Source organism: Lissotriton helveticus, chromosome 4_1, assembly GCF_964261635.1.
Source record: "Lissotriton helveticus chromosome 4_1, aLisHel1.1, whole genome shotgun sequence".
NCBI classification, from domain to species: Eukaryota; Metazoa; Chordata; class Amphibia; order Caudata; family Salamandridae; genus Lissotriton; species Lissotriton helveticus.
The window spans coordinates 971,302,893-971,329,096 of NC_136063.1; the positions used below are offsets into that span (position 1 = coordinate 971,302,893).

The window sequence follows — 26,204 nt, forward strand, 5'->3', positions numbered from 1 at the left end:
ATAAGCTTTCCAACTATCCCGGATTAACAATCAGTAGGACTTCATCATCTGCTTCATCTTCAGTAGTATGCTATATATTTAGTGACTCTATTAGTTTAGTCTGTTAGAGCATGAAGTTAAAAATGCCAAGGACATACTTTCAATCAGTCTCCAAGCCAATACTTGATGCTCCTTTAATGTTGAAAATAGATGTATTTTCTACTGTATCATGTGTATCTCTATATTTCCTTTGAGGAGAAGCTGATAAAATGATTAGATGAATCAATTCAATATAGGTGATGAATATTTATTTATTGCTTAACCACATGGAAAAAACGTTAATGGTTCTAAGTTCTAACACTAAGTATGAAAATCTCTAATGTATTGTAATTTTTTTTAAGTCATATTAGTTTCTTCATGTTGATAATATATAACAATAACTTCATGGTAAACTGCTGAAATTAAGCTTTCCAAATCTCCTGGGTTAACTATCATTTGCCCTTCTTCATTTGCTGGACCTCCAGGTAGTTGTGCAAAATGGCCTGTTAGCTCAGATGGTTAGAGCGTGGTGCTAATAACGCCAAGGTCACAGGTTCGATCCCTGTACAGGCCAAGTTCAATTGTTTGAAAAAAGATAAATTTTTCTAGTGTCTCATTTTGGACTGTTTATCTCCTTGAATCACACGCTGCTTGAAGGATTGGATGGAATCAGTAGCATTTCATCATCTGCTAATTCTTCAAAAGTATTCTATATATTTAGTGAGCCTATTAGTTTAGTCTGTTAGAGCATGAAGTTAAAAACGCAAAGGACATAATTTCAATCAGTCTCCAAGCCAATACTTGATTCTCCTTTAATGTTGAAAATAAATGTATTTTCTTTTGTATCATGTTTACCTCTATATTTCCTTTGCGCAGAAGCTGATAGAATGATTAGATGAATCAATTGAATATAGGTGATGAATATTTATTTATTGCTAAACCACGTGGAAAAAACGTTAGTGGTTCAAAATTCTAACACTAAGAATGGAAATCTCTTTTGTATTGCAATTTTTTTGAAGTCATATTAGTTTCTTCATGTTGATAATATGAAAGTTAATTCATATTAAACAGCTGAAATTAAGCTTTCCAAATCTCCCGGTTGAACTATCATTAGCACTGCTTCCTGTGGTGGTCCTCCAGAAGATGTGCAAATTGGCCTTTTAGCTCAGTTGGTTAGAGCGTGGTGCTAATAACGCCAAGGTCACAGGTTCGATCCCTGTACAGGCCAAGTTTAATTCTTTGAAAAAAGATTAATTTTTCTTGTGTCTCATTTTGGACTGTTTATCTCCTTGGATCAAACGCTGCTTGAAGGACTGGATGAATACATTTGATATAATTATAGAATTAATTACTATTCTTAAAGCGCCTGGAATATCTATTAATGGTTCTAAGTTCTAACGCCAAGTAACTAAATCTCTTATTTATAGCAATTTATTGAGATCATTTTTGTTTAGTCTTGTTGATAATATATAAAGATACTATGAATGTAAACAGCTGAATATAAGCTTTCCAACTATCCCGGATTAACAATTAGTAGGACTTCATCATCTGCTTCATCTTCAATAGTATGCTATATATTTAGTGACTCTATTAGTTTAGTCTGTTAGAGCATGAAGTTAAAAACGACAAGGACATACTTTCAATCAGTCTCCAAGCCAATACTTGATGCTCCTTTAATGTTGAAAATAGATGTATTTTCTACTGTATCATGTTTATCTCTATATTTCCTTTGAGGAGAAGCTGATAAAATGATTAGATGAATCAAATCAATATAGGTGATGAATATTTATTTATTGCTTAACCACATGGAAAAAATGTTAATGGTTCTAAGTTCTAACACTAAGTATGTAAATCTCTTTTGTATTGTAATTTTTTTTTAATTCATATTAGTTTCTTCATGTTGATAATATATAACAATAACTTCATGGTAAACTGCTGAAATTAAGCTTTCCAAATCTCCTGGGTTAACTATCATTTGCCCTTCTTCATATGCTGGACCTCCAGCTAGCTGTGCAAAATGGCCTGTTAGCTCAGATGGTTAGAGCGTGGTGCTAATAACGCCAAGGTCACAGGTTCGATCCCTGTACAGGCCAAGTTTAATTGTTTGAACAAAGATGAATTTTTCTTGTGTCTCATTTTGGACTGTTTATCTCCTTGAATCACACGCTGCTTGAAAGATTGGATGGAATCAGTAGCATTTCATCATCTGCTAATTCTTCAAAAGTATTCTATATATTTAGTGAGCCTATTAGTTTAGTCTGTTAGAGCATGAAGTTAAAAACGCAAAGGACATAATTTCAATCAGTCTCCAAGCCAATACTGGATGCTCCTTTAATGTTGAAAATAGATGTATTTTCTTCTGTATCATGTTTACCTCCATATTTCCTTTGCGCAGAAGCTGATAGAATGATTAGATGAATCAATTGAATATAGGTGATGAATATTTATTTATTGCTAAACCATGTGGAAAAAACGTTACTGGTTCAAAATTCTAACACTAAGTATGGAAATCTCTTTTGTATTGCAATTTTTTTGAAGTCATATTAGTTTCTTCATGTTGATAATATGAAAGTTAATTCATATTAAACAACTGATATTAAGCTTTCCAAATCTCCCGGTTGAACTATCATTAGCACTGCTTCCTGTGCTGGTCCTCCAGCAGATGTGCAAATGGCCTGTTAGCTCAGTTGGTTAGAGCATGGTGCTAATAACGCCAAGGTCACAGGTTCGATCCCTGTACAGGCCAAGTTTAATTCTTTGAAAAAATATGAATATTTCTTGTGTCTCATTTTGGACTGTTTATCTCCTTGGATCAAACGCTGCTTGAAGGATTGGATGAATACATTTGATATATTTATAGAATTAATTACTATTCTTAAAGCGCCTGGAATATCTATTAATGGTTCTAAGTTCTAATGCCAAGTAACTAAATCTTTTATTTATTGCAATTTATTGAGATCATTTTTGTTTCGTCTTGTTGATAATATATAAAGATACTATGAATGTCAACAGCTGAATATAAGCTTTCCAACTATCCCGGATTAACAATCAGTAGGACTTCATCATCTGCTTCATCTTCAATAGTATGGTATATATTTAGTGACTCTATTAGTTTAGTCTGTTAGAGCATGAAGTTAAAAACCCCAAGGACATACTTTCAATCAGTCTCCAAGCCAATACTTGATGCACCTTTAATGTTGAAAATAGATGTATTTTCTACTGTATCATGTTTATCTCTATATTTCCTTTGAGGAGAAGCTGATAAAATGATTAGATGAATCAATTCAATATAGGTGATGACTATTTATTTATTGCTTAACCACATGGAAAAAGCGTTAATGGTTCTAAGTTCTAACACTAAGTATGAACATCTCTTTTGTATTGTAATTTTTTTAAGTCATATTAGTTTCTTCATGTTGATAATATATAACAATAACTTCATGGTATACTGCTGAAATGAAGCTATCCAAATCTCCTGGGTTAACTATCATTTGCCCTTCTTCATATGCTGGACCTCAAGGTAGTTATGCAAAATGGCCTGTTAGCTCAAATGGTTAGAGCGTGGTGCTAATAACGCCAAGGTCACAGGTTCGATCCCTGTACAGGCCAAGTTTAATTGTTTGAACAAAGGTGAATTTTTCTTGTGTCTCATTTTGGACTGTTTATCTCCTTGAATCACACGCTGCTTGAAGGATTGGATGGAATCAGTAGCATTTCATCATCTGCTAATTCTTCAAAAGTATTCTATATATTTAGTGAGCCTATTAGTTTAGTCTGTTAGAGCATGAAGTTAAAAACGCAAAGGACATAATTTCAATCAGTCTCCAAGCCAATACTTGATGCTCCTTTAATGTTGAAAATAGATGTATTTTCTTCTGTATCATGTTTACCTCCATATTTCCTTTGCGCAGAAGCTGATAGAATGATTAGATGAATCAATTGAATATAGGTGATGAATATTTATTTATTGCTAAACCACGTGGAAAAAACGTTACTGGTTCAAAATTCTAACACTAAGTATGGAAATCTCTTTTGTATTTCAATTTTTTTGAAGTCATATTAGTTTCTTCATGTTGATAATATGAAAGTTAATTCATATTAAACAGCTGAAATTAAGCTTTCCAAATCTCCCGGTTGAACTATCATTAGCACTGCTTCCTGTGCTGGTCCTCCAGAAGATGTGCAAATTGGCCTGTTAGCTCCGTTAGTTAGAGCGTGGTGCTAAAAACGCCAAGGTCACAGGTTCGATCCCTGTACAGGCCAAGTTTAATTCTTTGAAAAAAGAAGAATTTTTCTTGTGTCTCATTTTGGACTGTTTATCTCCCCGGATCAAACGCTGCTTGAAGGATTGGATGAATACATTTGATATAATTATAGAATTAATTACTATTCTTAAAGCGCCTGGAATATCTATTAATGGTTCTAAGTTCTAACGCCAAGTAACTAAATCTCTTATTTATTGCAATTTATTGAGATCTTTTTTGTTTAGTCTTGTTGATAATATATAAAGATACTATGAATGTAAAAAGCTGAATATAAGCTTTCCAACTATCCCGGATTAACAATCAGTAGGACTTCATCATCTGCTTCATCTTCAATAGTATGCTATATATTTAGTGACTCTATTAGTTTAGTCTGTTAGAGCATGAAGTTAAAAACGCCAAGGACATACTTTCACTCAGTCTCCAAGCCAATACTTGATGCTCCTTTAATGTTGAAAATAGATGTATTTTCTACTGTATCATGTTTATCTCTATATTTCCTTTGAGGAGAAGCTGATAAAATGATTAGATGTATCAATTCAATGTAGGTGATGAATATTTATGTATTGCTTAACCACATGGAAAAAACGTTAATGGTTCTAAGTTCTAACACTAAGTATGAAAATCTCTTTTGTATTGTAATTTTTTTAAGACATATTAGTTTCTTCATGTTGATAATATATAACAATAACTTCATGGTAAACTGCTGAAATTAAGCTTTCCAAATTTCCTGGGTTAACTATCATTTGCCCTTCTTCATTTGCTGGACCTCCAGGTAGTTGTGCAAAATGGCCTGTTAGCTCAGATGGTTAGAGCGTGGTGCTAATAACGCCAAGGTCACAGGTTCGATCCCTGTACAGGCCAAGTTTAATTGTTTGAACAAAGATGAATTTTTCTTGTGTCTCATTTTGGACTGTTTATCTCCTTGAATCACACGCTGCTTGAAGGATTGGATGGAATCAGTAGCATTTCATCATCTGCTAATTCTTCAAAAGTATTCTATATATTTAGTGAGCCTATTAGTTTAGTCTGTTAGAGCATGAAGTTAAAAACGCAAAGGACATAATTTCAATCAGTCGCCAAGCCAATACTTGATGCTCCTTTAATGTTGAAAATAGATGTATTTTCTTCTGTATCCTGTTTACCTCTATATTTCCTTTGCGCAGAAGCTGATAGAATGATTAGATGAATCAATTGAATATAGGTGATGAATATTTATTTATTGCTAAACCACGTGGAAAAAACGTTAGTGGTTCAAAATTCTAACACTAAGAATGGAAATCTCTTTTGTATTGCAATTTTTTTGAAGTCATATTAGTTTCTTCATGTTGATAATATGAAAGTTAATTCATATTAAACAGCTGAAATTAAGCTTTCCAAATCTCCCGGTTGAACTATCATTAGCACTGCTTCCTGTGGTGGTCCTCCAGAAGATGTGCAAATTGGCCTTTTAGCTCAGTTGGTTAGAGCGTGGTGCTAATAACGCCAAGGTCACAGGTTCGATCCCTGTACAGGCCAAGTTTAATTCTTTGAAAAAAGATTAATTTTTCTTGTGTCTCATTTTGGACTGTTTATCTCCTTGGATCAAACGCTGCTTGAAGGACTGGATGAATACATTTGATATAATTATAGAATTAATTACTATTCTTAAAGCGCCTGGAATATCTATTAATGGTTCTAAGTTCTAACGCCAAGTAACTAAATCTCTTATTTATAGCAATTTATTGAGATCATTTTTGTTTAGTCTTGTTGATAATATATAAAGATACTATGAATGTAAACAGCTGAATATAAGCTTTCCAACTATCCCGGATTAACAATTAGTAGGACTTCATCATCTGCTTCATCTTCAATAGTATGCTATATATTTAGTGACTCTATTAGTTTAGTCTGTTAGAGCATGAAGTTAAAAACGACAAGGACATACTTTCAATCAGTCTCCAAGCCAATACTTGATGCTCCTTTAATGTTGAAAATAGATGTATTTTCTACTGTATCATGTTTATCTCTATATTTCCTTTGAGGAGAAGCTGATAAAATGATTAGATGAATCAAATCAATATAGGTGATGAATATTTATTTATTGCTTAACCACATGGAAAAAATGTTAATGGTTCTAAGTTCTAACACTAAGTATGTAAATCTCTTTTGTATTGTAATTTTTTTTTAATTCATATTAGTTTCTTCATGTTGATAATATATAACAATAACTTCATGGTAAACTGCTGAAATTAAGCTTTCCAAATCTCCTGGGTTAACTATCATTTGCCCTTCTTCATATGCTGGACCTCCAGCTAGCTGTGCAAAATGGCCTGTTAGCTCAGATGGTTAGAGCGTGGTGCTAATAACGCCAAGGTCACAGGTTCGATCCCTGTACAGGCCAAGTTTAATTGTTTGAACAAAGATGAATTTTTCTTGTGTCTCATTTTGGACTGTTTATCTCCTTGAATCACACGCTGCTTGAAAGATTGGATGGAATCAGTAGCATTTCATCATCTGCTAATTCTTCAAAAGTATTCTATATATTTAGTGAGCCTATTAGTTTAGTCTGTTAGAGCATGAAGTTAAAAACGCAAAGGACATAATTTCAATCAGTCTCCAAGCCAATACTGGATGCTCCTTTAATGTTGAAAATAGATGTATTTTCTTCTGTATCATGTTTACCTCCATATTTCCTTTGCGCAGAATCTGATAGAATGATTAGATGAATCAATTGAATATAGGTGATGAATATTTATTTATTGCTAAACCATGTGGAAAAAACGTTACTGGTTCAAAATTCTAACACTAAGTATGGAAATCTCTTTTGTATTGCAATTTTTTTGAAGTCATATTAGTTTCTTCATGTTGATAATATGAAAGTTAATTCATATTAAACAACTGATATTAAGCTTTCCAAATCTCCCGGTTGAACTATCATTAGCACTGCTTCCTGTGCTGGTCCTCCAGCAGATGTGCAAATGGCCTGTTAGCTCAGTTGGTTAGAGCATGGTGCTAATAACGCCAAGGTCACAGGTTCGATCCCTGTACAGGCCAAGTTTAATTCTTTGAAAAAAGATGAATATTTCTTGTGTCTCATTTTGGACTGTTTATCTCCCCGGATCAAACGCTGCTTGAAGGATTGGATGAATACATTTGATATAATTATAGAATTAATTACTATTCTTAAAGCGCCTGGAATATCTATTAATGGTTCTAAGTTCTAACGCCAAGTAACTAAATCTCTTATTTATTGCAATTTATTGAGATCTTTTTTGTTTAGTCTTGTTGATAATATATAAAGATACTATGAATGTAAAAAGCTGAATATAAGCTTTCCAACTATCCCGGATTAACAATCAGTAGGACTTCATCATCTGCTTCATCTTCAATAGTATGCTATATATTTAGTGACTCTATTAGTTTAGTCTGTTAGAGCATGAAGTTAAAAACGCCAAGGACATACTTTCACTCAGTCTCCAAGCCAATACTTGATGCTCCTTTAATGTTGAAAATAGATGTATTTTCTACTGTATCATGTTTATCTCTATATTTCCTTTGAGGAGAAGCTGATAAAATGATTAGATGTATCAATTCAATATAGGTGATGAATATTTATGTATTGCTTAACCACATGGAAAAAACGTTAATGGTTCTAAGTTCTAACACTAAGTATGAAAATCTCTTTTGTATTGTAATTTTTTTAAGACATATTAGTTTCTTCATGTTGATAATATATAACAATAACTTCATGGTAAACTGCTGAAATTAAGCTTTCCAAATTTCCTGGGTTAACTATCATTTGCCCTTCTTCATTTGCTGGACCTCCAGGTAGTTGTGCAAAATGGCCTGTTAGCTCAGATGGTTAGAGCGTGGTGCTAATAACGCCAAGGTCACAGGTTCGATCCCTGTACAGGCCAAGTTTAATTGTTTGAACAAAGATGAATTTTTCTTGTGTCTCATTTTGGACTGTTTATCTCCTTGAATCACACGCTGCTTGAAGGATTGGATGGAATCAGTAGCATTTCATCATCTGCTAATTCTTCAAAAGTATTCTATATATTTAGTGAGCCTATTAGTTTAGTCTGTTAGAGCATGAAGTTAAAAACGCAAAGGACATAATTTCAATCAGTCGCCAAGCCAATACTTGATGCTCCTTTAATGTTGAAAATAGATGTATTTTCTTCTGTATCCTGTTTACCTCTATATTTCCTTTGCGCAGAAGCTGATAGAATGATTAGATGAATCAATTGAATATAGGTGATGAATATTTATTTATTGCTAAACCACGTGGAAAAAACTTTACTGGTTCAAAATTCTAACACTAAGTATGGAATCTCTTTTGTATTGCAATTTTTTTTGAAGTCATATTAGTTTCTTCATGTTGATAATATGAAAGTTAATTCATATTAAACAGCTGAAAATAAGCTTTCCAAATCTCCCGGTTGAACTATCATTAGCACTGCTTCCTGTGCTGGTCCTCCAGAAGATGTGAAATTTGGCCTGTTAGCTCAGTTGGTTAGAGCGTGGTGCTAATAACGCCAAGGTCACAGGTTCGATCACTGTACAGGCCAAGTTTAATTCTTTGAAAAAAGATGAATTTTTCTTGTGTCTCATTTTGGACTGTTTATCTCCTTGGATCAAACGCTGCTTGAAGGATTGGATGAATACATTTGATATAATTATAGAATTAATTACTATTCTTAAAGCGCCTAGAATATCTATTAATGGTTCTAAGTTCTAACACCAAGTAACTAAATCTCTTATTTATTGCAATTTATTGAGATCTCTTTTGTTTAGTCTTGTTGATAATATATAAAGATACTATGAATGTAAACAGCTGAATATAAGCTTTCCAACTATCCCGGATTAACAATCAGTAGGACTTCATCATCTGCTTCATCTTCAATAGTATGCTACATATTTAGTGACTCTATTAGTTTAGTCTGTTAGAGCATGAAGTTAAAAACGCCAAGGACATACTTTCAATCAGTCTCCAAGCCAATACTTGATGCTCCTTTAATGTTGAAAATAGATGTATTTTCTACTGTATCATGTTTATCTCTATATTTCCTTTGAGGAGAAGCTGATAAAATGATTAGATGAATCAATTCAATATAGGTGATGAATATTTATGTATTGCTTAACCACATGGAAAAAACGTTAATGGTTCTAAGTTCTAACACTAAGTATGAAAATCTCTTTTGTATTGTAATTTTTTTAAGTCATATTAGTTTCTTCATGTTGATAATATATAACAATAACTTCATGGTAAACTGCTGAAATTAAGCTTTCCAAATCTCCTGGGTTAACTATCATTTGCCCTTCTTCATTTGCTGGACCTCCAGGTAGTTGTGCAAAATGGCCTGTTAGCTCAGATGGTTAGAGCGTGGTGCTAATAACGCCAAGGTCACAGGTTCGATCCCTGTACAGGCCAAGTTTAATTGTTTGAACAAAGATTAATTTTTCTTGTGTCTCATTTTGGACTGTTTATCTCCTTGAATCACACGCTGCTAGAAGGATTGGATGGAATCAGTAGCATTTCATCATCTGCTAATTCTTCAAAAGTATTCTATATATTTAGTGAGCCTATTAGTTTAGTCTGTTAGAGCATGAAGTTAAAAACGCCAAAGACATACTCTCAATCAGTCTCCAAGCCAATACTTGATGCTCCTTTAGTGTTGAAAATAGATGTATTTTCTACTGTATCATGTTTATCTCTATATTTCCTTTGAGGAGAAGCTGATAGAATGATTAGATGAATCAATTCAATATAGATGATGAATATTTATTTATTGCTTAACCACATGGAAAAAACGTTAATGGTTCTAAGTTCTAACACTAAGTATGAACATCTCTTTTGTATTGTAATTTTTTTAAGTCATATTAGTTTCTTCATGTTGATAATATATAACAATAACTTCATGGTATACTGCTGAAATGAAGCTTTCCAAATCTCCTGGGTTAACTATCATTTGCCCTTCTTCATATGCTGGACCTCAAGGTAGTTATGCAAAATGGCCTGTTAGCTCAAATGGTTAGAGCGTGGTGCTAATAACGCCAAGGTCACAGGTTAGATCCCTGTACAAGCCAAGTTTAATTGTTTGAACAAAGGTGAATTTTTCTTGTGTCTCATTTTGGACTGTTTATCTCCTTGAATCACACGCTGCTTGAAGGATTGGATGGAATCAGTAGCATTTCATCATCTGCTAATTCTTCAAAAGTATTCTATATATTTAGTGAGCCTATTAGTTTAGTCTGTTAGAGCATGAAGTTAAAAACGCAAAGGACATAATTTCAATCAGTCTCCAAGCCAATACTTGAAGCTCCTTTAATGTTGAAAATAGATGTATTTTCTTCTGTATCATGTTTACCTCCATATTTCCTTTGCGCAGAAGCTGATAGAATGATTAGATGAATCAATTGAATATAGGTGATGAATATTTATTTATTGCTAAACCACGTGAAAAAACATTACTGGTTCAAAATTCTAATACTAAGTATGGAAATCTCTTTTGTATTGCAATTTTTTTGAAGTCATATTAGTTTCTTCATGTTGATAATATGAAACTTAATTCATATTAAACAGCTGAAATTAAGCTTTCCAAATCTCCCGGTTGAACTATCATTAGCACTGCTTCCTGTGGTGGTCCTCCAGAAGATGTGCAAATTGGCCTTTTAGCTCAGTTGGTTAGAGCGTGGTGCTAATAACGCCAAGGTCACAGGTTCGATCCCTGTACAGGCCAAGTTTAATTCTTTGAAAAAAGATAAATTTTTCTTGTGTCTCATTTTGGACTGTTTATCTCCTTGGATCAAACGCTGCTTGAAGGACTGGATGAATACATTTGATATAATTATAGAATTAATTACTATTCTTAAAGCGCCTGGAATATCTATTAATGGTTCTAAGTTCTAACGCCAAGTAACTAAATCTCTTATTTATAGCAATTTATTGAGATCATTTTTGTTTAGTCTTGTTGATAATATATAAAGATACTATGAATGTAAACAGCTGAATATAAGCTTTCCAACTATCCCGGATTAACAATTAGTAGGACTTCATCATCTGCTTCATCTTCAATAGTATGCTATATATTTAGTGACTCTATTAGTTTAGTCTGTTAGAGCATGAAGTTAAAAACGACAAGGACATACTTTCAATCAGTCTCCAAGCCAATACTTGATGCTCCTTTAATGTTGAAATAAGATGTATTTTCTACTGTATCATGTTTATCTCTATATTTCCTTTGAGGAGAAGCTGATAAAATGATTAGATGAATCAAATCAATATAGGTGATGAATATTTATTTATTGCTTAACCACATGGAAAAAATGTTAATGGTTCTAAGTTCTAACACTAAGTATGTAAATCTCTTTTGTATTGTAATTTTTTTTTTATTCATATTAGTTTCTTCATGTTGATAATATATAACAATAACTTCATGGTAAACTGCTGAAATTAAGCTTTCCAAATCTCCTGGGTTAACTATCATTTGCCCTTCTTCATATGCTGCTGTGCAAAATGGCCTGTTAGCTCAGATGGTTAGAGCCTGGTGCTAATAACGCCAAGGTCACAGGTTCGATCCCTGTACAGGCCAAGTTTAATTGTTTGAACAAAGATGAATTTTTCTTGTGTCTCATTTTGGACTGTTTATCTCCTTGAATCACACGCTGCTTGAAAGATTGGATGGAATCAGTAGCATTTCATCATCTGCTAATTCTTCAAAAGTATTCTATATATTTAGTGAGCCTATTAGTTTAGTCTGTTAGAGCATGAAGTTAAAAACGCAAAGGACATAATTTCAATCAGTCTCCAAGCCAATACTTGATGCTCCTTTAATGTTGAAAATAGATGTATTTTCTACTGTATCATGTGTATCTCTATATTTCCTTTGAGGAGAAGCTGATAAAATGATTAGATGAATCAATTCAATATAGGTGATGAATATTTATTTATTGCTTAACCACATGGAAAAAATGTTAATGGTTCTAAGTTCTAACACTAAGGGGCCGATTAGGATGGCGGACGGAAATGGGTACTGTCCGCCATGGTGGGGGAAATTTTACTCCCGGCTGCGCCGCGGAGAAACCGCGGTTGGGATTAGGATATTCATGTCACGAAACTCCGACCGCGGCGGACGGAACACAACCAACACCGTCCGCGGTGGACGGAACACAACCAAGTCCGTCCGCGGCGGACGGAGTCCAATGAACAACCACTGCCGCGGACGGAAATGACCGCGGAAAATAAAACATGTACCGCCATCCCTGAGAATACTCCGTGGCCGCAATTAGGATAAATCCGCCCGTACAACGGAACTCACAGCCATCCACGTCCGCGGCGGAAACAATGCAACGAGAACCACAGCATCAGGGCGGAAGGCCAACACGCACAACATCCCTAGCGCCTAACAAATGTATGAAAGTGCACCACAAGTCCTAAGCAAACATACGAACATTGACAAGGCCCCCCCCCCAGCACAAGCCACCATGACACGTCCCAATTATCCAATAATGCACACAAGTCAACACGCCCACCTACCACCTGACTGCCAACAACCATCGAGACACGACTATAAAAAGACACCCCCACACAACCACAATCCCTTGCACCACAGCATTGCTGCCAGCAAGAGGGCCATTCGAGACACTGCGAACTCACATAAAATCACATAGAAGACACCCACCCACCACCCTACCACACAAACACCCACCACACAAATCCTACACATCACACACCACACACCTGCACCTCCCAACTCACTCAACTCACACACTGAGCACCACACACCATGGCACCCAAAAAAAAACCCAAATTCACGGAGACAGAGTTGCGGGTAATGGTAGATGAAATTATCCGTGTGGAGCCCAACATCTTCGGGGCCCAAGTCCAGCAGACGACCGTGGCGCAAAAGAACCACATGTGGGACAGGATCGTCACTCGTGTGAATGCGTCGGGGACTGTGCCGAGGACCAAGCACGACATTCAGAGGCAGTGGCATGACCTTAAGACCAGGGTCAAGGGCATCCGAGCGAAAAACCACGCCAGAGCCAATCTTACTGGCGGTGGCACACCCCCGGAGCCCATACCCTACACCGATTGGGAGGAGAAGGTGCTGGTGATACTACACCCAGAGAGCCTAGACGGCCTTGACGAAGGAGAAGAGACTGGTGAGTACAAACCAAGCACCACGATCAGCACGACATGGTCAGGCTCACACAACTGAGAAGAAACATCCCCCACGCCCCAACCCATGCACGTCGGACACCAACACACTAACATGTCCATGGCTCCCAACAGGCCCCCATGTTCACGGGGAGGGTGGTGGTGGTGGTGGCGGTGGTGGAGGGTGGGGTGTGTGAGAGGCCCAAACTACAACTCCCAACAGGCCTCCATGTGCAAGGGGAGGGTGGCGGTGGTGGAGGGTGGGGTGTGTGAGAGGCCCAAACTACAACTCCCAACAGGCCCCCATGTTCACGGGGAGGGTGGTGGTGGTGGTGGCGGTGGTGGAGGGTGGGGTGTGTGAGAGGCCCAAACTACAACTCCCAACAGGCCCCCATGTGCACGGGGAGGGTGGCGGTGGTGGAGGGTGGGGTGTGTGAGAGGCCCAAACTACAACTCCCAACAGGCCCCCATGTGCACGGGGAGGGTGGCGGTGGTGGAGGGTGGGGTGTGTGAGAGGCCCAAACTACAACTCCCAACAGGCCCCCATGTTCACGGGGAGGGTGGTGGTGGTGGTGGCGGTGGTGGAGGGTGGGGTGTGTGAGAGGCCCAAACTACAACTCCCAACAGGCCCCCATGTGCACGGGGAGGGTGGCGGTGGTGGAGGGTGGGGTGTGTGAGAGGCCCAAACTACAACTCCCAACAGGCCCCCATGTGCACGGGGAGGGTGGCGGTGGTGGAGGGTGGTGTGTGTGAGAGGCCCAAACTACAACTCCCAACAGGCCCCCATGTGCACGGGGAGGGTGGCGGTGGTGGAGGGTGGTGTGTGTGAGAGGCCCAAACTACAACTCCCAACAGGCCCCCATGTGCACGGGGAGGGTGGCGGTGGTGGTGGAGGGTGGGGTGTGTGCGACAGGAAACAGAAATGTCTACAAATCAATATAACCATGTACTGTCCACATTACTGACCTGCTCGATCTTGTCCCTCAGGTGATCGTCAACTGACTGGGGAAAGCAGTACCCGGCCGCCAGCCTCGCCTCCCACACCTACAGGACTCTCTGCCGACGACGACACAGGCAGCTCCGGGGCGGAGGATGGAGCGGGACCAAGCACGCAGCCAGGGCCATCTGGCTCACAGGGACTCCCGGGACCGACCAACGTCGCATGTGTGACTCCCGCGGCACCCGTCTCTGTGATCTGCACAGTCCCCACCACCACCAGTACCACCAGTACCACCAGTACCACCACTACCACCACTACCACGAGCACCACGACTCCTGCCGGTGCCACCCAGCATGACCCAGCGCGCAACGCTGGTCCAACGGCCCCACACACAAGCAGGGTGAGTGGGCCACAAACACAGGCAACGGGACAACTGCCAATCAGGCGACCCACACACCGCCGGTCAGAGGAGGGACAGCTACCCGAGCCAGTGGCACAGTCCCTACAAGCTCTTGCCAGGTGCCAGGCCTCATACGACCGGTCCCAGGCAAACGCTGATCGTGTTCACGAGGACTCAGTGGACAACACCAACAGCCTGCGCGAGATCTCTGGCATCCTTGGCCAGATGTTGGTGATCATGGGCCAGCAGGCAACGATGTGGAGGGAATGGGTTGCCCGGAACAACCCCCCCCCCCTCCACCATGTGTGTCAGCGCCACCGCCACCGTCACCTCCGCCTCCCCCGTCGCCTCCGCCTCCGCCTCCACCGCCGCCACCACCACCTGAGCCCCTGGCGACGGATGTGGCCCATCACCAACCTGCCCTCCCAGCTGCCTCTGTACCACCTCCGAGACGGAGGGGGCGGCCGAGGCAGGAAGTTGCTGAGAGCAGTGTTGGAGCGCCAGGCACACGCTCCAAGAGGGGACGACCTTGACAATGCCACTGCCTGTGCCAGACATTCACCCTGCAAACCATCCTGTCCCACATAGACAATCATTGCCACTGGTCTGCTGGACTAGCCTGACACCCCCCAATGTGGTGTCAGCACGGACATTTCATCTGCCATTACCTACAACTCCAACTCCCTCCCTCCCACTTACTTGTATATATTCACCAGCACAAAAGCACAACCTGTCAATAAATTGCATTTACTCACACAATGATGTTTTGCCTCCATGTTTATTCACATGATTGCCATCAGATACAGACGTAAACAGGTACAGGGATCATAGTCGCACATGATCATGGCGCTGCGGGAGTGACCTAGAGAAAACCAGAGACAGCAAACACACGTCAGTAAAGAGATTCACACACATCACAACACAATGCACAGCAACATTACACAAACGACAACCATCACACAAGCATGGGATGGGAGCACACACATCATGGACACTCCTATGTCCAAAGACATGAAGACACACATGTGCAACCATCACAAACCACACCCAGCTGAATAACCCCATATCCACACAACACCAGAAAACATACATGAGGCATTGTCAACCGCCACTAGAGGTAGATACTCACATTCAAGGGAAGTAGCGATCAATGAGCTGGCGCCTCTGGTCCACACCTTCCTCCTCACCACTATCCTCATCAGTCGACATGGGTGGGATGGGAGGCCGAGGAACTCCTTCGTCTTCAGGGTCCAACAGCAGTTCAATGTCATTGCGTACTGCCAGGTTGTGGAGCATGCAGCAGGCAATCACGATCTTGCATACTTTTCCTGGTGAGTAAGGCAGTGCCCCTCCGGTCTTATCGAGGCACCGAAACCTAGACTTCAGCAGTCCAAAGGTACGTTCGATGACTCTCCGTGTCCTTCCATGTGCCTCATTGTACCGCATTTCACCCGCCGTCCTCGGATTACGTAGGGGACTGAGGAGCCAGGGCCGGTTTGGGTAAGCCGAGTCGCCTATGTAGGGGGATGACAGAGACAAACATCAGAACAAGATATGGTGGGTACCCCATGCAACACAGAGATCACAAGAGTCCCCACTGCACACTCACCAACAAGCCACGCTTGACCGGGTGGCAGATTTGCCATGAGTCGTGGGACATTGCTGGTTCGCATGATGTGGGCGTCATGTGCGGATCCAGGAAATCTTGCACACACATGGGAGATGATGTTGCTCGCCAGGCACACCACCTGCACGTTCAGCGAATGAAAGTGTTTCCGATTCCTGAACACTTGTTCGCGTGCCCGTGGTGGAATGAGCGCGATGTGCGTGCCATCAATTGAGCCCACAACGTGAGGTATGTGGCCCAGTGCATAGAAACCAGCTTTGACAGCTGGCAACTCTTCCGGACGTGGGAAATGTATGTACTCATCCTTGTACAGCATCATAGCTGTTAACACATCCCGAAGAACCGTGCTGAACATTGCCTGTGACATACCCCCGGCACCTCCAACTGTATACTGAAATGTGCCAGTAGCGAAGAAATGTAGTACCGCCATGACCTTTGCAGTGGGTGTAAACGAGCCAGGATACGTTCTACGTGGCTGCAGATGAGGAGCCAATTGAGCCACAAGCTCCAGCAACCGACGTCGATCCAGCCTGAATTTCCGAATCACCTCCTCGTCTACCATATCCTCCAGCTGAGTGTATGGGCGATGCACATTTGGAGCCCTCCTGTGTGGGAGAGAGATGTAACTTAGGTCAACGTACAAACGACGCATACGTGTACAACTCCATCACATGTGTACCTTACTGACATAACTCCAGTCGTCACCCTAATGTATCGTAGACACATCACAGACACTCATGCAACTGCATGCACACAAACGATAAGTTTACACACGCCATGTCATCAAGCACAAATGCCACCACCAATGATGATGTGCATACGGTAATGACATGCATGGTGACAGAACGTATAAATCACATACACGGAATGCATGTGTACCACCACCACTGTAGTCACCTCGACACAACAATAAACCGACAACAGATGCATGAATTGGCCACACAGCCGTGATGTACTGTGTAGTTGTGAAGATGTAACAACGTCTGTAGGGTCAAACCCGACGTCAACACGTACGAATGCACATCTGTTGGCCATTGTGTGCCGACCGATGTCCATTGTATGGACACACATGCTATATTGTATGACATATGACCTTTCACAATCACGCTCACATCCCTCATGACGCAACTGCACACAACACATCACGGTGCAGCGTCTGACAAGATCACATATTTGGCGCCGCCATGGCGGTGCTCAACTTCCGCTACTTCCCAAAGGCAGAATGCGGCCTGCGTCCCTCTTCCCATTGGCTGCATGTGCAGGGACCGTGACGGGCACACATCGGCAACCGCACGTGCAAGCTTCAGGCACGGATGCTTCAGTTGCAACAATGTACTATCACTGGCGCCTCCATGGCGGGGCACGTACACAGCGGGGGAGGTGCAGGCCTATACACCCTGCAGATGTACTCAATGGACATGCCAGTTCATGACCCCCCTTACAGTCACCTTGCATCATCCACCGTACACCGGCCGGAGCGGCCGGCCCATGAACAACCGCCGTGCCCGGCCATGAACACAACCGCCATGGCCGTGCCCGGCCATGAACAACCGCCGTGCCCGGCCATGAACACAACCGCCATGGCCGTGCCCGGCCATGAACAACCGCCGTGCCCGGCCATGAACACAACCGCCATGGCCGTGCCCGGCCATGAACAACCGCCGTGCCCGGCCATGAACACAACCGCCATGGCCGTGCCCGGCCATGAACAACCGCCGGTCCCGGCCATGGCGGTTGTGTTCATGGCCGGGCACGGCGGATGTTCATGGCCGGGCACGGCCATGGCGGTTGTGTTCATGGCCGGGCACGGCGGTTGTTCATGGCCGGGCACGGCCATGGCGGTTGTGTTCATGGCCGGGCACGGCGGTTGTTCATGGCCGGGCACGGCCATGGCGGTTGTGTTCATGGCCGGGCACGGCGGTTGTTCATGGCCGGGCACGGCCATGGCGGTTGTGTTCATGGCCGGGCACGGCGGATGTTCATGGGCCGGCCGCTCCGGCCGGTGTACGGTGGATGATGCAAGGTGACTGTAAGGGGGGTCATGAACTGGCATGTCCATTGAGTACATCTGCAGGGTGTATAGGCCTGCACCTCCCCCGCTGTGTACGTGCCCCGCCATGGAGGCGCCAGTGATAGTACATTGTTGCAACTGAAGCATCCGTGCCTGAAGCTTGCACGTGCGGTTGCCGATGTGTGCCCGTCACGGTCCCTGCACATGCAGCCAATGGGAAGAGGGACGCTGGCCGCATACGGCCAATCGCAAGTAGCGGAAGCTGTGCACCGCAACAACAGGGCCAGTCATTGGCCCATTTCACGATCACGCTCCCAGGGCTGACCAATTGCTGGCGACGTATGCCACTGACACGTGCTGAGGGCCCTATATATGTGTCTTGGCCAACATGAAACTTCCTACCCTGGGGACCAGTGCTGCCTGTGACCATCACCTCGACCTGCTGCTGCTGCTGAGCTGACCACCGACTGCTGCCTGTGACCATCACCTCGACCTGCTGCTGCTGCTGAGCTGACCACCGACTGCTGCCTGTGACCATCGCCTCGACCTGCTGCTGCTGCTGAGCTGACCACCGACTGCTGCTCTAGTGCCATACTCCGTGATCTTGCCATGTCGAGAGGCAAAGAGATCCGGTCTCGACCCTTCACCGCCGCGGAGCTTGATGTCCTCGTGGACGGTGTACTCCGCAACTATGGACGCCTCTACGGCGCACCGGGACGGGTGGTAAGTGCAGTGTGGGACATGTTGGTGTGCATGAGGGGGCCAAATGATCAGGCCTATTTATATCTTAGCTGTGTAGTGTGGGCTAGACATATGTTCCTGATTGTGCATGGCTGCTGACAGTAACGTCTTGCCCCTATGTGTGTGACAGGCCACCTGTCCACTGACTTAAACCCTTTTGTCTCCCATCATGGTAGGTCAAGCTGCACCTTCGCAAGGACCTGTGGAGGACCATAGCACGGGAAGTACGGGCATTGGGGGTGTGCAACAGACGACATACACACTGCCACAAACGCTGGGACGACATTTCCAGGCTGAGCAAGAATGTAGCGGAAGTAACACTGGGCCTGATTCCAAGGACGCCCCGTCTGGCCCGACGCTCCATGACCCCTCTCATGCACCGTATCATTGCAGTGACGCATCCTGAACTGGCCGAACGTCTGAGTGCCGATCAACAGCAAACTAGCGGTGAGCATACTGTCTGTGTAGGAAACTTGTGAGTGCTATGCATGTATTGGTGCACAGACACACCATTGAGTTCCGTGTTGCGTATGTATGCCTGTGATGGCATTTTGGTCCCATTGGGTGGTACTCATTTGACATCCAGGTCCGCCATGTTGACACGCCACTTGCTTAGTAGTTGAGTGTTAAAGCACATCCCCTAGTGGTCCATGTCCCCATGGCAGAAAATGTGAGGATGACTGGTAGGGGTGGGCCATGTGCAGGCTGAGGGCTCATGAACCTTTGTCTGCTATGTGATTTGGCTATCCTGTTCCTTCTGTACGTGAGTGTGCCCATGACTCACACATCTTTTCTGTGCATTTCAGCTTTGACAGAGGACACTCAGCCACAGACGGTGGAGAGTAGCCGAGGAAATGAGTCCGGCTCAGACTTCGCACACACGCAGACTGACACGGAGGAGGCCAGCGCCGGAGAGGGGGACAGGACCGTCCCTGAGGACTCGCATGTGGAGACACCATCGTCCTCCTCGTCGGACACTCTTGGTGAGCCTGCACTGTTGTCACAGACTGGGAGTGGGCACTCATCACCTTCTGTCGGAAGACAGCACACAGGGCCCACACTTCCGCCAACTGCACCATGTATTGTTCGTGGCCGAAGGAGTAGGGGGAGCAGAGTGGCGTTCGGTGCAGGCACCGCTGCCCCTGCCACGGTGAGCCAAAATGCACTGTGTGCTGAGGCCGTTGATCTGCTGCGACAGCTGTGTGTGGGTCAGACCAATATGACAAATGCTTTCCAGGATCATGATAGGAAGTTGGGGCAGGTGGTGGCATTCATGGAAGGGATGCATGGCGATCTTGCAGGTCTACACAGGACAGTGCAGTCATTGGCAAGCAGTGTGTCGTCTGCAATAGTACAGTCGAATGAACAGGGTGCTACTTCTGTTTCCCCATCTACACCGCTGGATGTCTCAGGGGGTAGTGATTATTCAGAGCAGGACTCAAATACAGGTTATTGCACTAGAAGCAGCGTCAGACAGCACGTCAGGGCACGCAGGGCACAGACCCCATCCCCTAGATCAGCTAAATCTGTTCACGTAGACGACGTCAGATGCACTGGAGTACACACACAGGATCCACAAGTGTTGTTGGGGGACATGCCTTCCGGAGCTACACAGGCATTCAACACGAAAGGTACTCCGAAGGCAAGGGATACTCACATGTCCATGGACTGTTCCTTGGACAAGGCCAGTCAGAAGACAAAGGCACCTACTGAGAGCAGGGAGACTCCCAAGAGCAGGCCCACAGCAGAGGTAAGGGACACTCCCATGGACAGTGAGAAGACTAAGGCACCTACTAAGAGCAGGGAGACTCCCAAGAGCAGGCCCACAGCAGAGGTAAGGGACACTCCCAAGGACAGTGAGAAGACTAAGGCACCTACTAAGAGCAGGGAGACTCCCAAGAGCAGGCCCACAGCAGAGGTAAGGGACACTCCCAAGGACAGTGAGAAGACTAAGGCACCTACTAAGAGCAGGGAGACTCCCAAGAGCAGGCCCACAGCAGAGGTAAGGGACACTCCCAAGGACAGTGAGAAGACTAAGGCACCTACTAAGAGCAGGGAGACTCCCAAGAGCAGGCCCACAGCAGAGGTAAGGGACACTCCCAAGGACAGTGAGAAGACTAAGGCACCTACTAAGAGCAGGGAGACTCCCAAGAGCAGGCCCACAGCAGAGGTAAGGGACACTCCCAAGGACAGTGAGAAGACTAAGGCACCTACTAAGAGCAGGGAGACTCCCAAGAGCAGGCCCACAGCAGTGGATAGGAACACTCCCAAGGGCAGCGACACACACAGGGAGCAGGTGTCTGCTGGAGGCAGGTGCACCACAGACGACAAGTCTGCTGGCAGGAACAGGGCGGCGAGCAGGGCACAGGCTACATCCAGAGACAACACTCCACCTAAGGATAAGGCACATCCTACGGACAAGGCATCTAGCATGGACAATGGCGCAATCAAGGACAGGCATACTTCACCCCTGGCTGCACTGAGGCTGATGTTTTCTACTAAACGCCAAACTGATGTCTCCGCGGCGGAGTCCCCCCATACCTCCACTCCCATCCAGGCCAGTCAGAAGCAGAGGAGGGTGTCCCCTGTTGTTGCATCCCCCATTACACATCATTCCGAGTCCAGGCGGCAGGCACAGAGCAAACGACAAGCAGGCTCCAGCACGTCCCCCGAAACCAGATCCCCGGCAGCAGTTGCTCCACCTATACTGGGTGGTGATTCTTTGGAGTCCCCACCACTTGGCAGTCCTGTCCTGTCCAGGGTGCACTCACACCTCCCTAAGAAACGCAGACACACACCATTGACACCTGCAAACCCCGATTTGGCTCTAGGTGAGCTATCCCCAGCTCCCAGGCCCACCCTGCCTCCTGGCCCATACAGCCCTGTGGCTCATCATTTCAGTTGTCCCAGTGGCGCCGGTGCAGTTGACTCTCATGTATCAGATGGTGGCACAGTGTCAGTTGTGCCCTCTCCTGTTGCAGGTCCTGGCAGTGTATCTGGGTCTATGGCTCACGTGTCAGTTAGAAGATCTGTGGCTGTGTTGCACACTCCTGTTTCTGGTGCTGGCAGTCTGTCTGGGTCAGTGGCTCACGTGTCAGTGACTACATCTGTGGCTGTGTCTCACACTCCTGTTGCTGGTGCTGCCAGTGTGTCTGGGTCCGTGGCCCATGTGTGTGTCACTCGGGCTGTGGCTGTGTCTCACACTCCTGTTGCTGGTGCTGCCAGTGTGTCTGGGTCCGTGGCACATGTGTGTGTCACTCGGGCTGTGGCTGTGTCTCACACTCCTGTTGCTGGTGCTGCCAGTGTGTCTGGGTCCGTGGCCCATGTGTGTGTCACTCGGGCTGTGGCTGTGTCTCACACTCCTGTTGCTGGTGCTGCCAGTGTGTCTGGGTCCGTGGCCCATGTGTGTGTCACTCGGGCTGTGGCTGTGTCTCACACTCCTGTTGCTGGTGCTGCCAGTGTGTCCGAGGCAGGTAGTTCACGCAGTCCCCCCTGATTCTGTGATGTGACGTGCTGTACACTTCACTCAAATGTTAATTCACATGGTGTGTCCATTGAGAACTGCGTGGCACTCTTGTGGTCCCTGTGACGGGTTGGTAGGGACACGTAGTTGTGCTGCCTCTGATGTACCTGCTCTGTACTCTACAATGCCCTGTTGATGCTCTGATACTGCAGGCTGCCCTCTCGTTACCTGCCTCTGATGTACCTGCTCTGTAATGCACAATGCCCTGTTGATGCTCTGATACTGGCCTCTCGTTACCTGCCTCTGATGTACCTGCTCTGTAATGCACAATGCCCTGTTGATGCTCTGATACTGCATACTGGCCTCTCGTTACCTGCCTCTGATGTACCTGCTCTGTAATGCACAATGCCCTGTTGGTGCTCTGATACTGCATTCTGCCCTCTCGTTACCTGCCTCTGATGTACCTGCTCTGTAATGCACAATGCCCTGTTGGTGCTCTGATACTGCATTCTGCCCTCTCGTTACCTGCCTCTGATGTACCTGCTCTGTAATGCACAATGCCCTGTTGATGCTCTGATACTGCATTCTGCCCCTCTCACGTGCTGCCTCTGATGGAGCTGTTCTGTGCAATGGACTGTTGATGCACTTGGCCCCTCTCACGTGCTGCCAGTGATGTGACTGTTCTGTGCAATGGACTGTTGATGCACTTGGCCCCTCTCACGTGCTGCCTCTGATGGAGCTGTTCTGTGCAATGGACTGTTGATGCACTTGGCCCCTCTCACGTGCTGCCTCTGATGGAGCTGTTCTGTGCAATGGACTGTTGATGCACTTGGCCCCTCTCACGTGCTGCCTCTGATGGAGCTGTTCTGTGCAATGGACTGTTGATGCACTTGGCCCCTCTCACGTGCTGCCTCTGATGGAGCTGTTCTGTGCAATGGACTGTTGATGCACTTAGCCCCTCTCACGTGCTGCCTCTGATGTACCTGCTCTGTACTCTACAATGCCCTGTTGATGCTCTGATACTGCATTCTGCCCTCTCGTTACCTGCCTCTGATGTACCTGCTCTGTAATGCACAATGCCCTGTTGATGCTCTGATACTGCATTCTGCCCCTCTCACGTGCTGCCTCTGATGGAGCTGTTCTGTGCAATGGACTGTTGATGCACTTGGCCCCTCTCACGTGCTGCCAGTGATGTGACTGTTCTGTGCAATGGACTGTTGATGCACTTGGCCCCTCTCACGTGCTGCCTCTGATGGAGCTGTTCTGTGCAATGGACTGTTGATGCACTTGGCCCCTCTCACGTGCTGCCTCTGATGGAGCTGTTCTGTGCAATGGACTGTTGATGCACTTGGCCCCTCTCACGTGCTGCCTCTGATGGAGCTGTTCTGTGCAATGGACTGTTGATGCACTTGGCCCCTCTCACGTGCTGCCTCTGATGGAGCTGTTCTGTGCAATGGACTGTTGATGCACTTAGCCCCTCTCACGTGCTGCCTCTGATGTACCTGCTCTGTACTCTACAATGCCCTGTTGATGCTCTGATACTGCATTCTGCCCTCTCGTTACCTGCCTATGATGTACCTGCTCTGTACTGCGCATTGCCCTGTTGATGCTCTGATACTGCATACTGCCCTCTCGTTACCTGCCTATGATGTACCTGCTCTGTACTCTACAATGCCCTGTTGATGCTCTGATACTGCATGCTGCCCTCTCGTTACCTGCTATGTTGTACCTGCTCTGGTGCCCACTTTGCCCATGTTCACGCATACACTGTGATTTGACCCCTATTATTTGACAATAAAGGTAGTCTATCAAGTCTCGTGGTCTGTCGTTGTCATTCCTGCTTGCGTCCTGCTAATGTGTATTCGTATATGCTTCTCATCAGTGGTTTCGGTAACATGACACTCCCCCTCCCTACGTCACGTCCCTTGCTGGTATTCCCCTCCAGACAGCCAATGGTTTGTACCTTACCTGCGTCGTCGTCCATAGTAGGCCATGACTAGGACGTGGTGGATCGCGAAGAGCATCGGGAAAGCGTGTAGCGCCGGGTCCATGGTGGTGGTCAGCTTGCGGTGGGTATCTCGGCTGTGTCACCTATGTTCGCTGTGGGGATTCCGCCGTGTTAAGACAGGTTGTTTTTCCGCAGCGGTTTTATGTGTGTTTTCCGCCATCTTGATTTGGGGGACGGTCTTCGACGTCAGTGCGTACGGCGGAGCGTTTGGATGTGTTCCGTCCGCCGCGTGGTCGTGTGTAGTTGGCCGGCGGAGCGTGTTTTTCCGTCGCGGACGGAAATTTGACACGTTTTCCTATCCTGATATGGCGGACGGAGTATCCGCGGCAGGCGGACACGGAAAAGGCTTTTTCCGCCTACTCCAGGGCCGCGGTGGCTCTTCCGTCCGCCATCCTGATCGACCCCAATGTATGTAAATCTCTTTTGTATTGTAATTTTTTTTAAGTCATATTAGTTTCTTCATGTTGATAATATGAAAGTTAATTCATATTAAACAACTGAAATTAAGCTTTCCAAATCTCCCGGTTGAACTATCATTAGCACTGCTTCCTGTGCTGGTCCTCCAGAAGATGTGCAAATTGGCCTTTTAGCTCAGTTGGTTAGAGCGTGGTGCTAATAACGCCAAGGTCACAGGTTCGATCCCTGTACAGGCCAAGTTTAATTCTTTGAAAAAAGATGAATTTTTCTAGTGTCTCATTTTGGACTGTTTATATCCTTGGATCAAACGCTGCTTGAAGGATTTGATGAATACATTTGATATAATTATAGAATTAATTACTATTCTTAAAGCGCCTGGAATATCTATTAATGGTTCTAAGTTCTAACGCCAAGTAACTAAATCTCTTATTTATTGCAATTTATTGAGATCATTTTTGTTTAGTCTTGTTGATAATATATAAAGATACTATGAATGTAAACAGCTGAATATAAGCTTTCCAACTATCCCGGATTAACAATCAGTAGGACTTCATCATCTGCTTCATCTTCAGTAGTATGCTATATATTTAGTGACTCTATTAGTTTAGTCTGTTAGAGCATGAAGTTAAAAACGCCAAGGACATACTTTCAATCAGTCTCCAAGCCAATACTTGATGCTCCTTTAATGTTGAAAATAGATGTATTTTCTACTGTATCATGTGTATCTCTATATTTCCTTTGAGGAGAAGCTGATAAAATGATTAGATGAATCAATTCAATATAGGTGATGAATATTTATTTATTGCTTAACCACATGGAAAAAACGTTAATGGTTCTAAGTTCTAACACTAAGTATGAAAATCTCTTTTGTATTGTAATTTTTTTTAAGTCATATTAGTTTCTTCATGTTGATAATATATAACAATAACTTCATGGTAAACTGCTGAAATTAAGCTTTCCAAATCTCCTGGGTTAACTATCATTTGCCCTTCTTCATATGCTGGACCTCCAGCTAGCTGTGCAAAATGGCCTGTTAGCTCAGATGGTTAGAGCGTGGTGCTAATAATGCCAAGGTCACAGGTTCGATCCCTGTACAGGCCAAGTTTAATTGTTTGAACAAAGATGAATTTTTCTTGTGTGTCATTTTGGACTATTTATCTCCTTGAATCACA

General features: G+C 44.3%; 14 non-coding genes across 14 annotated transcripts; all 14 read left to right on the top strand.

Moving 5' to 3' along the window:
• Positions 1-518: 518 nt before the first annotated feature.
• TRNAI-AAU (transfer RNA isoleucine (anticodon AAU)) lies at positions 519-592 on the top strand. The gene has a single exon. It is a non-coding gene; the product is annotated as a tRNA-Ile (tRNA).
• A 580-nt stretch (positions 593-1,172) lies between these two features.
• On the top strand, positions 1,173-1,246 carry TRNAI-AAU (transfer RNA isoleucine (anticodon AAU)). The gene has a single exon. It is a non-coding gene; the product is annotated as a tRNA-Ile (tRNA).
• A 791-nt stretch (positions 1,247-2,037) lies between these two features.
• Positions 2,038-2,111, top strand: TRNAI-AAU (transfer RNA isoleucine (anticodon AAU)). Its single transcript has one exon. It is a non-coding gene; the product is annotated as a tRNA-Ile (tRNA).
• Positions 2,112-2,690: 579 nt separating this feature from the next.
• Positions 2,691-2,764, top strand: TRNAI-AAU (transfer RNA isoleucine (anticodon AAU)). The gene has a single exon. It is a non-coding gene; the product is annotated as a tRNA-Ile (tRNA).
• Positions 2,765-3,553: 789 nt separating this feature from the next.
• On the top strand, positions 3,554-3,627 carry TRNAI-AAU (transfer RNA isoleucine (anticodon AAU)). Its single transcript has one exon. It is a non-coding gene; the product is annotated as a tRNA-Ile (tRNA).
• A 580-nt stretch (positions 3,628-4,207) lies between these two features.
• TRNAF-AAA (transfer RNA phenylalanine (anticodon AAA)) lies at positions 4,208-4,281 on the top strand. The gene has a single exon. It is a non-coding gene; the product is annotated as a tRNA-Phe (tRNA).
• Positions 4,282-5,070: 789 nt separating this feature from the next.
• Positions 5,071-5,144, top strand: TRNAI-AAU (transfer RNA isoleucine (anticodon AAU)). Its single transcript has one exon. It is a non-coding gene; the product is annotated as a tRNA-Ile (tRNA).
• A 580-nt stretch (positions 5,145-5,724) lies between these two features.
• TRNAI-AAU (transfer RNA isoleucine (anticodon AAU)) lies at positions 5,725-5,798 on the top strand. Its single transcript has one exon. It is a non-coding gene; the product is annotated as a tRNA-Ile (tRNA).
• A 791-nt stretch (positions 5,799-6,589) lies between these two features.
• Positions 6,590-6,663, top strand: TRNAI-AAU (transfer RNA isoleucine (anticodon AAU)). The gene has a single exon. It is a non-coding gene; the product is annotated as a tRNA-Ile (tRNA).
• Positions 6,664-7,242: 579 nt separating this feature from the next.
• Positions 7,243-7,316, top strand: TRNAI-AAU (transfer RNA isoleucine (anticodon AAU)). The gene has a single exon. It is a non-coding gene; the product is annotated as a tRNA-Ile (tRNA).
• Positions 7,317-8,105: 789 nt separating this feature from the next.
• TRNAI-AAU (transfer RNA isoleucine (anticodon AAU)) lies at positions 8,106-8,179 on the top strand. Its single transcript has one exon. It is a non-coding gene; the product is annotated as a tRNA-Ile (tRNA).
• A 1,443-nt stretch (positions 8,180-9,622) lies between these two features.
• TRNAI-AAU (transfer RNA isoleucine (anticodon AAU)) lies at positions 9,623-9,696 on the top strand. Its single transcript has one exon. It is a non-coding gene; the product is annotated as a tRNA-Ile (tRNA).
• Positions 9,697-10,931: 1,235 nt separating this feature from the next.
• Positions 10,932-11,005, top strand: TRNAI-AAU (transfer RNA isoleucine (anticodon AAU)). The gene has a single exon. It is a non-coding gene; the product is annotated as a tRNA-Ile (tRNA).
• A 14,190-nt stretch (positions 11,006-25,195) lies between these two features.
• On the top strand, positions 25,196-25,269 carry TRNAI-AAU (transfer RNA isoleucine (anticodon AAU)). Its single transcript has one exon. It is a non-coding gene; the product is annotated as a tRNA-Ile (tRNA).
• Positions 25,270-26,204: the final 935 nt, after the last annotated feature.